This window comes from Crinia signifera, chromosome 4 (genome assembly GCF_055691185.1).
Source record: "Crinia signifera chromosome 4, ASM5569118v1, whole genome shotgun sequence".
NCBI lineage: Eukaryota > Metazoa > Chordata > Amphibia > Anura > Myobatrachidae > Crinia > Crinia signifera.
This window is the reverse complement of record NC_139220.1, coordinates 291,532,055-291,543,350: the sequence shown is the minus strand read 5'-3', so window position 1 is coordinate 291,543,350 and position 11,296 is coordinate 291,532,055. Positions and strand designations below refer to the sequence as shown.

At 44.4% G+C, this 11,296-nt stretch overlaps 1 long non-coding RNA gene across 1 annotated transcript; it reads right to left on the bottom strand.

Moving 5' to 3' along the window:
- Window positions 1-212: 212 nt before the first annotated feature.
- On the bottom strand, window positions 213-8,814 carry LOC146072707 (uncharacterized). The gene is made up of 4 exons (XR_014473227.1): window positions 8,652-8,814; window positions 2,436-2,501; window positions 577-681; window positions 213-288 (listed from the first exon to the last, which is right to left on the bottom strand). It is a non-coding gene; the product is annotated as an uncharacterized LOC146072707 (long non-coding RNA).
- Window positions 8,815-11,296: the final 2,482 nt, after the last annotated feature.

Sequence of the window (11,296 nt, the reverse complement as noted above, 5' to 3'; positions counted from 1 at the left end):
TAGCTGCCATGCCTACATACCACAGATTATCCAGTAGTTGTCATGTGTACAATAGTTTAATAATAATCTTACACAAAAATCTTTGGGTTAAAACAAAAAAAAAAGGTGGTGAAGAAATAATGCAGTCCTTATCCAAAGGGTATTGTCCATTATTGTCATTTCAATGCATGTTTGCAGAAAATGCTTAGCCATTGCAAGGTCCATAAAGCCTGCCCATCTTTCCTTGTACAGATTGTCCATCCCGAAGTGCTCACGCATCCAAGACCAGAAGGCCCGTTGCTGCAGAATCTGCGGAAGCCGGTAAATGAACAAAAAACACGCCATTACACATACAGTACACACACCCATGTCACATCAACAATATCTCACACCACATTCATCTCCTGCTGCTACATTGCAACGGAAATGAATGTCATCTGAGATAGGCATGTGACATATTATTCATGTCAATGTTACATGCTGTATCGGGGTACATGTGTAAGTACATAACACCCCTAGGTATGTGCGTCCAGCATCTCAAGCCCTTTCTAAAACAGTATAGATGACAGTCTGGCCTATATATGCATCAGTACTTACCTCTTCATCTGTATCCACAGGTGCTATACAACTAGGGAGCAACCAAACAGATTCTTCAATGATGGTGCTAGACGAAATGGACATCATTCTTGAACCGGTCGAGACCTTTGCGGCAGAGGAAGAAATACAGACCTCGTCACAGAGTGATCTTCCCCCAAGTGGGGTGTCTCCCAACCCACCCCCACCCACCAACACACCCCATACAGCCGCTTCGGCTTCCCAAGTAGCTAACTCCTTGGTCAATTTCAAGGAAAAACAGATAGAATTCATGGCCTCCCAAAGCCTACAAATAGGTAACATCCAGGGGTACATGCGTGACACCTTCCTTCAGTTACGCAAAATGGCATGTAGTGTACGGGTAGGTGTAGGCACTCATGTGCGCATTGCTAACAGCATTGACACCCGTTTTGCAGAGCAAACTGCTGCTGTAAGGGAACAGAATAGGCATATTGGCAGCCTGGCGCAAAGTATAGCTGCCCTAACCCAATCATGCACAGCGCAGACCAATGCCTTACTAGCTATGCAGGCCCAAATACAGCAGCTGGAAGCCAATGTGGGAGGTGGCGCAGCATCTACCCTCAGCAGTGTATCCAGCACCCCAATAAGTGGCTCCCCCACTTCCCCACCCCGTCGGAGTGTTAGGACCCGTGGTGGGCTTGGTACAGGGTCTAGAAGTGGTGTAGGGGTACCTGATGCTGGGAGAAGGTAGCTCATATACATGTTTGCTAATTTTGTCAAATCCAAAACATCTTGTTACATGCCCCCACAGTTGTTATTTTTCACCTTCAAAAATGCAGATTGCGTCTGAAAAAGTAGACAGAAGTAAAAATGTCTAACCGCATACCATATGCACCAACACTTCACCCATCAATCCCTTGTAAAAGTGTCAGTCCCCTGCAAATGTGTGTTCATGTCTTTTCTCTCCCCCCCCCCCTCCTCTCCTGCAGCACACATCAACCTCACCATGTGCTTTTTCCTGTATTGTGTACCTCCGCAGATTGCACACCCTGCCAGCGCTGACCTATGCAGTGCACCAAGCTGGTTGCCTCAGATGGTATCTCCGCGGACAGGATGTGGATCACGTGGATGTTTCTGTGCAGGGTTTATCATACTACTACAGAAGTATTTGCTTTCCAATATATGCATTGGGTCCTTGTATGGCTCGCCCCTTACAGTGTAACCTTCGTAGTGCGCCCTCCATGGCTGCCTCATCTGGTGCACTTGTGAATGGGATGAAAAATACATGGACCTGAGTATACATTGAAATCATCCATTTTGGGTAGTTTCTTTTAGGGGTAATCTATTTCACCCTGGGTAATCCTACGCAGAGCGCCTAAAATGGCTGCCGCACTTGGTACCTTGTCAGGGTGGAGTACACAACCCATGGAAGTTATTATCCAAAATGCTGCACCACTCCTGCATTATGCTTACTGTGTGCTCAGGGGCTTTTGTCTGTGACATGTCTGTTACTGTACCTCCAACATCCTCTGTATTATGTGCATTGTTTTTTTTTTTAATGTCTGTAAGCGCCTTGAGTCCTGCTGGAGAAAGTGCGCTATATAAATTTTACTTACTTACTTACTTACCATTGTGTTTGTGTGTTTTTATGGAAACCAATTATTGTGTGCAGTATAAAATATTGTAAAGGTATATGACAATGGGATTGCACTAAAGTAGTGTGGGGTATCTCCTTGGGCGGCAAAGGTTGTGCATCTACATATTCTAGCAGGCTCTGACACTCATGCTTTGGACTGTAATGGTTATAGTGTGTCAGGGCATGCTGGCACGTGTAGTTCCACAACACCAGTGAGCCATGTTTGACTGCATACTTCATTCATACATGTATGAAATGTACTTACAAGCTAGATACCAGCAAGGGATAGGTCAGCACCACCATCTGCATCCGTTGGGCTCTGTGTATTAGGCTAAATGTGGGTGGAAGCAGATGGTATTGGTCACACATTAGTTAACCCCTTACCGACGCAGCCTGTTTTTGCCTTCCTGACAGAGCCCTTTTTTTCAAATCTGACATGTATCACTTAAGTGGGGATAACTTTTTTTTGCTTTTACTTATCCCAGTGATTTTGAGATTGTTTTCTCGTGACACATTGTACTTCAAGTTAGTGGTAAATGTTGGTCGATACAGTCTGTGTTTTTTTGTGAAAAATACCAAAATGTCGTAAGAAAATTGAAAATTTTGCAATTTGCAAAATGTTAAATTTTCTGCTTGTGAGACAAATAATCATACCACTCAAAATAGTTAATAACTAACATAGACCATATGTATACTTTATGTTTCCATCATTATTTCAACCTCCTTGTAATTTTTTTGGACACTAGGAGGCTTAAAATATGAATAGCAAATTCTCAAATTTTCAAGAAAATTTCAAACACTGATTTTTTTAGGGACCAGTTCAGTTCTGATGTGACTTTGAGGGACTTGTATATGAGACACCCCCATAAATGATGCCATTTCAAAAACTGCACCCCTCACAGTATTCAAAACAGCATTTTGGAAGTTTGTTAACCCTTTAGGTGTTTCACAGGAATTAAAACAAAGTGTAGGTGAAATTTCAAAATTTCATTTTTTTTTTTGCAGATTTTCAATTTTAATACATTTTTCTAAGGAACACAGTAGATTTTACTAGAGAAATGTGACTAAAAATTGATTCCCCCAATTCTTTTGTTTTCATAAATATCCTATATGTGGCCCTAGTGTGCACGTTGACCAAACCACAGGCTTCATAATTGAAGGAGCACCTACTTGATTTTGGAGCCTCCTTTTTATGAGATTATTTTTTAGGCACCATGTAGGTTTCTAGGCATCATAAGATGCTAAAAGTTAGGAACCCCCCCACAAGTGACCCCATTTTGCAAACTACACCCCTCAGGGAATTCATCTAGGGGTATAGTGTACATTTCAAACCCCCAGGGGTTTCACCAATTTTGGTACAACTGGGCTGTGAAAATGAAAAATTACATTTTTTACACAAAAATGCAGTTCTGGCTCAAATTTTTTCATTTTCACAAGGAATGAAGGAGACAAAGCACCCCAAAATCTGTGCCCCAATTTCTCCCGAGTACGGCAATGCCTCATATGTGACCAAAAAATACCATTTGGGTGCATGGCAGGACTCAGAAGGGAAGGAGTGATATTTGGATTTTGCAGCACACATTCTGGTGGAATGAATGGTGGGTGCTATGTTGCATTAGCAAGACCCCCGAAGCACCAATACAGTGGAACCCCCCCACAAGTGACCACATTTTGCAAACTACACCCCTCAGGGAATTCATCTAGGGGTATAGTGTACATTTCAAACCCCCAGGGGTTTCACCAATTGTGGTACAACTGGGCTGTGAAAATGAAAAATTAAATTTTTTACACAAAAATGCAGTTCTGGCTCAAAATTTTTCATTTTCACAAGGAATGAAGGAGACAAAGCACCCCAAAATCTGTGCCCAAATTTCTCCCGAGTACGGCAATGCCTCATATGTGACCAAAAATACCATTTGGGTGCATGGCAGGACTCAGAAGGGAAGGAGTGATATTTGGATTTTGCAGCACACATTCTGGTGGAATGAATGGTGGGTGCTATGTCGCATTAGCAAGACCCCCGAAGCACCAATACAGTGGAACCCCCCCACAAGTGACCACATTTTGCAAACTACACCCCTCAGGGAATTCATCTAGGGGTATAGTGTACATTTCAAACCCCCAGGGGTTTCACCAATTGTGGTACAACTGGGCTGTGAAAATGAAAAATTAAATTGTTTACACAAAAATGCAGTTCTGGCTCAAAATTTTTCATTTTCACAAGGAATGAAGGAGACAAAGCACCCCAAAATCTGTGCCCCAATTTCTCCCGAGTACGGCAATGCCTCATATGTGACCAAAAAATACCATTTGGGTGCATGGCAGGACTCAGAAGGGAAGGAGTGATATTTGGATTTTGCAGCACACATTCTGGTGGAATGAATGGTGGGTGCTATGTCGCATTAGCAAGACCCCCGAAGCACCAATACAGTGGAACCCCCCCACAAGTGACCCCATTTTGCAAACTACACCCCTCAGGGAATTCATCTAGGGGTATAGTGTACATTTCAAACCCCCAGGGGTTTCACCAATTGTGGTACAACTGGGCTGTGAAAATGAAAAATTAAATTTTTTACACAAAAATGCAGTTCTGGCTCAAAATTTTTCATTTTCGCAAGGAATGAAGGAGACAAAGCACCCCAAAATCTGTGCCCCAATTTCTCCCGAGTACGGCAATGCCTCATATGTGACCAAAAAATACCATTTGGGTGCATGGCAGGACTCAGAAGGGAAGGAGTGATATTTGGATTTTGCAGCACACATTCTGGTGGAATGAATGGTGGGTGCTATGTCGCATTAGCAAGACCCCCGAAGCACCAATACAGTGGAACCCCCCCACAAGTGACCCCATTTTGCAAACTACACCCCTCAGGGAATTCATCTAGGGGTATAGTGTACATTTCAAACCCCCAGGGGTTTCACCAATTTTGGTACAACTGGGCTGTGAAAATGAAAAATTACATTTTTTTACACAAAAATGCAGTTCTGGCTCAAAATTTTTCATTTTCACAAGGAATGAAGGAGACAAAGCACCCCAAAATCTGTGCCCCAATTTCTCCCGAGTACGGCAATGCCTCATATGTGACCAAAAAATACCATTTGGGTGCATGGCAGGACTCAGAAGGGAAGGAGTGATATTTGGATTTTGCAGCACACATTCTGGTGGAATGAATGGTGGGTGCTATGTCGCATTAGCAAGACCCCCGAAGCACGGTGAAATGATGAACCTAATAATCCATAGATGTGTGGTATATTTTAAAGCACTCCTTCATACATAGGCCGGGTTTGTCGGGGCAAGTTTCACAGTGGAAAATAGTTTGCTTTCGTATTCCCTTTTTATAGCAAACTTTGCACCTTTTTTGTGTCCTGCCCTTTTTTCCAGTGGAGGGGATTTCGTTAGGAAAATGCTGCCCTGATACAATACGGGGGCCAGTACTAGAAGTACTGGGGCCAGTACTAGAAGTACTGGGGCCCTCTGCCTGCTGGTTCCCAAATATTAGGCCCTTTATGACTTCCTCTTGAAAGTGCATAAATGTCCCCGTCTGGCTGGTAGAACGGAATAGTACGTAAGCGTTATACAGTGCCATCTGGATGATATACACGGCCAGCTTCTTATACCATATTTTTGTTTTCCGCAGGGCACTGTACGGCTTCAGTACCTGATCTGAAAGATCCACTCCGCCCATGTACTTATTGTAATCTAGGATACAAATAGGTTTTGAGGTGTGGGTACTGGTACCTCGTACAGGGACGGAGGTGGTACTGTCTCCGTGAATTGTTGTCAGTATAAGGACATCCCTCTTGTCCTTATATTTGACCAACAACATATTTTCGGTGCATATTCCCCTGCTTTCACCCTTTCTCAGTAATTGGGCAACGTGCGTTTTTGGGAGGCCTCTTTGGTTCTTGCGCACAGTACCGCAAGCTGCTGTACCTCTTGAACCAAGGGCCTTAAACAGGGGGATGCTGGTGTAAAAGTTATCCACATAGAGGTGATAACCCTTATCCAGGAAGGGGTGCACTAAATCCCAGACAATCTTTCCACTAACACCTACGAGGGAGGGGGGGCATTCTGGCGGTTCAATTCTTGTGTCCTTCCCTTCATATACCCTAAACCTGTGGGTGTACCCTGAGGTACTTTTGCACAGCTTATACATTTTTATGCCATACCTTGCCCTCTTATTGGGAAGGTACTGGCGGAATTTAACCCTTCCTTTAAAATGTATAAGTGACTCGTCTACACAAATGAATTTTTGGGGGATGTACATCTCAGCAAATTTGGCGCTGAAATGATCAATGACCGGCCTGACTTTGAATAGCCGGTCAAAGGTGGGATCATCTCTGGGTGGGCACTGTGCATTATCGTTGTAATGCAAAAATTTAAGGATCGTCTCAAAACGAGTCCGGGTCATGGCCATAAGATGAAGTGGGGTGCTGTACAGAACATCTGTACTCCAATATTGCCTAATTTCTGGCTTTTTAACTATGCCCATATGTAACACCAGACCCCAAAACGTCATCATCTCTACTGCATCTACAGGGGTCCACCTAGCAAATGATGACGTGGGGTTTTGGACAATAAACTGCTGGGCATATAAATTACTTTGGTCCACCATTAAATTTATAAAATCATCAGAGAAAAAGACTTTGAAAAGGTCAATTTCTTTGAGGCCTGTACTATCAAATTGGATTCCTGGGTTGGCCAAAAACTCAGGAACCTGGGGCTCAAAATTGTCTGGTGGTGGGGTCCATACGATATCAATCATTGGGGGGGGGGGTCTCAGCTGCTCTACGGGGGCGTCTTTGAGGGGGTCCCTCATCACTAGAGGAGGAAGAGGAGCTTAAGACAAATGCCAATTCATCGCTTACTTCACTGGCTGTGTCAGTGTCAGAGGCAAGAAGGGCATATGCCTCCTCCGCTGAAAACAGTCTTTGCGATGATTGGGACATTTTTATTATTTTTAAGTGTAGTGTTTCAACACGTGTATAGTGTAGGGGGGGGGGTACAAACTTTATTTCAACACGGGGGGTATGTAGTGTGTATGTAGTGCTTTAACACGTGTAAGAAAAAAAAAAAGCTCCTGCGCCAAAAATTGAGCACAGATGTTGGTCAGTAACGTCCGTCACTGATCAGCGCTCAGCGGGCACAGGACACCCACAAAAGCACCGTGGGTGTAAAAACAATTTAAAAAAAAAAAACCACAGCACTCTCCAAAAAAAAAAAAATTAAAAATAACTGCTGAGTCAAAGGCAACAGAAATTTGATCAAAAAAAAAATAAATTAGTTCAACCCTGTGCCCAAAATGCTGATCAGTGATGTACATCACTGATCAGTGCTAAGCGGCCACAGGACACCCACAAAAGCACCGTGGGTGTAAAAACAATTTAAAAAAAAAAACCCACAGCACTCTCCAAAAAAAAAAATTAAAAATAACTGCTGATGAGTCAAAGGCAACAGAAATTTGATCAAAAAAAAAATTGATTAACCCTGTGCCAAAAATGCTGATCAGTGATGTACGTCACTGATCAGCGCTCAGCGGCCACAGGACACCCACAAAAGCACCGTGGGTGTAAAAACAATTTAAAAAAAAAAACCCACAGCACTCTCCAAAAAAAAAAAAACTGCTGATCAGTGATGCAACACTGATTAGCAGTGAGGGGCAGCAGGCACACAACTGTGGGTGCAACCTGACAGGGTATATATAAAAAAAAAAAACCCTGCACCCCAAAAAAGGTGCTGATCAGTTAGTTTATACTGATCAGCACAAAAGGGGGGCAGCAGGGGGCAGCAGATACAAAATTATAGCACACAATATATATATCTCTGACACAATGACGCTGCAGCAGCAGCACAAGCAGACAGGAAGCAAGAGCAACCAGGAAGCAACCAGGATGCACCAGTAGCTGGCAGCACGGATGCCACCAACGCTGATCAGGTCAGTATAGGGCACAGATGGGCACGGAGACCGCCCTGCACGCTGTTCCTGACCGGAATGGCGGCTGCAGGGCTGTCTCCGTTACCTCATTTGAGGTGTATTGGCGGTGATTGGGGGCAGGTGGGGTGAGGTGGGGTGACCACCAGTGACACCCTTACACCCGGTGGTGATTGGTGCTGTACTTAACAGCACCAATCACCACCGATCCCTGTGTCACCGGCGAACGTTATTCGCCGGTACACAGAAAACACTGTAATTGGCTGTTCACATTGAACAGCCAATCACAGCGATCGCCGATGGGCGGGGGCATCGCTGCCCCCCCTGGGCAATGAGGGAAGATGTCTGCTGTCAGGGACAGCAGACATCATCCCTCTGTCACCGCGTCTATAGACGCAGTGACAGTTAAATGGCATGACGTACATTTATGCCATGTGTCGGGAAGTACATCCCGACCATGACGTAAATGTACGTCAAATGTCGGGAAGGGGTTAATGAGTACACTTACAGCACAGGTACATTTTGGAGTACAGGGCACATGTGCTTACCAGAAAAGTAATGGCTGATGATGTGTGTGCGCACCAGATTCCCCCTCTGCGTACCCCTCACTACCCGAGGTGTGGTAGGTTGGGCTTCCTGCACGACTGCTGCATGTTCCTCCTCCACATAGGCAGGTTGGGACAGGGCTATGTTGTGCAGCATGCAGCAAGCCTGGATAATCATCGCTACTTTGGCAGGGTGGTAAAGCAGTGTACCCGACGACCTGTCCAAACACCGGAAGCGACTCTTCAAGACGCCAAATGTGCGCTCCACCACATTGCGGCCTGCAATGTGGGCTTCATTATACCTGTGCTGTGCAGGGCCCTCTGGGGTGCGCAAAGGTGTCATGAGCCAGGAAACACAACCATATCCTGAGTCACCTAAAACACAGATAGGAAGTGATTGCCTTATTTGGTAAGGTATGTGTTTCTTTCAAACAGGACACACTGGTAGAGGAGCAATATGCTTGTGAAAGAGGAAACACACACATTGCAGCAGGTACAATTAGGGACAGACAGGGTAATATGTAAAAAGGTACTTACCTAGTAGCCAGCCCTCTGGCATTTGGTGGTTGGTAAATCTGTTCCAGAGGGCTGAGTGTCTCAGAATATAGGCGTCATGGCAGTTTCCCGGAAAGCCTTCCACAACACTCAGGATTTTCAAATGAGCATTGGATACAACCTGCACGTTCAGGGAGTGCCGCCCACGCCTATTGACGTAGATGTGGCCCCGCATGTGCGGTGCCCTAATCCCAATGTGTGTGCAGTCTATAGCTCCCAGCACGCGAGGGAATGCTGAGAGTCTATAGAAAGCCAACTTGTGGTCCTGCCACTCCTGCTCAAAACTGGGGAATCTGATGTATGTCCGCCACAACTTCTTTAAAGCAAGTAACACTTGAGTAAAATGCTTAGAGAAAGTGGCCTGTGATACCCCCAAGGCCCATGAGGTCACAGACTGAGTGGAGCCTGTGGCCAAATAGTAGAGGGCACACATTAATTTGTGCAGGCCAGACACTGCATAGTTGCCTCCCCCAAAAGGGTCCAAATCATCTCTCACCTGCTCATATAAGTCCAACAGGTTAATGCGGTTCAGCCTAAACATCCCCACAACCTGTTGATCCGAGAGGGAGTCCAGGTACAGCCGAGCATGATACATACGTGGGGTACGCAGTAGTCGGGGGGCTACCTGGATCTGGCGCGCAGCTTCCTCCCTCCTGCGCAGCTCCTCCAAATGGGCCACATCACAAATCAGCAACTCCAAACCACTCTGCAAAATCTTCATGTCTGAAACCCTCACAGGTGTCCTTAATGATGTTGGGGTTTATGTAGGGGTGTTTGTGAGTGAAAATGAGGGCACCTGTGGTGAAATTAACCTTGTGTGCACTTGACCAAAATGAGTTCTGGCCCAAATCGCCAAACAGAACCTGTTCTGAAATAAGTGCGATAATTAGACACCTAAAAAGTGCGATTTGCAAAAACGCATTGCATTAAATAAGCGATTTGTATATTTTTCTGTACGAAAACATCTGGATGCGATAAAAATGCTAATTAATCTCGCACTTTTGGTCCGCATGCCTTAACGCACATAATATGCGATTTCAGTCCCTTAGCGCATCCCATTAAATTGGCGATTTGACGGGAAAATGCGATATCACCATTTTGTTGACTAATTAACTCCAAAAAAAGCAAATATCATCCCATAGAATGTCACCCTGTGTGTTCAGAGCCAGGCTGTGCCACTGTTAATAATCAGTACAAGTGAAGATAGTGATGCAATTGAGAATGCTAACATGGAAGTGGAACACAATGAGGGGGATATGAATGTACTAACTGATGCTAATGAACATGACGAGGAACAGGATGATAATGATGATGATGATGATTAGGATGATGTAATTTCTCTAAGTCAGCCACCAGTTACGGCATTTCTTGTCCATTATATAAAGAAAGCTATTGTGATACCTGGGCATAAGATCAAAAAACACCTCTTAGATGTGATATAATTTGTTCCCAAATCCTGAGGCATCTGTTTCATTTGTGAGGCTAAGGTTAGGGGTGCCGGGTGACTGGCCAAAAATCGGGATCCAAATGTTCAGTATACCGACGTCAAAATTCCAACTTTTGACTACCATTTTAACTAAGGAGTGGCTTCCGGGGGGGGATGTATTTATTCCATTTTGCAAATATTAAAGCGCTGTGAATACTTTCCGGAAGCACTGTATAACCTTTTCAGCAAAGGTATTTACAGTGTCTGACTCCTGTTAACCAGTTTATTCGTTATCATGCTGTTTCAGCTTGATGCAAACAGTTCTAGCCTACATACTACACATTATACTATGTTGTAACATGCTAGGATCATTTGGGGTAAAAGAAAATATCTGGCAAGGTTGAGTAATGTCTCTTCCTGATGTTATGATATAAAGGGAACAGTAATTGGCAGCAGGAGCTGAGATTTCAAGGAGCGATACTTCTCTCTCATTTCTGGGACCATTAGAAGACTGCAGCTCTTGTGGTCTCCGCAAACACCTTTCAGAAAGGAGCTTTAGAAGTCTTTAGAAGTTTTTAGATAAGAAAGCATTAATCTAGTTGGAAATGGAAGAAAAATTGTGCTGAATGGTGCATTAAAAGGGGTTTAATTGGAGAATAACAAACAT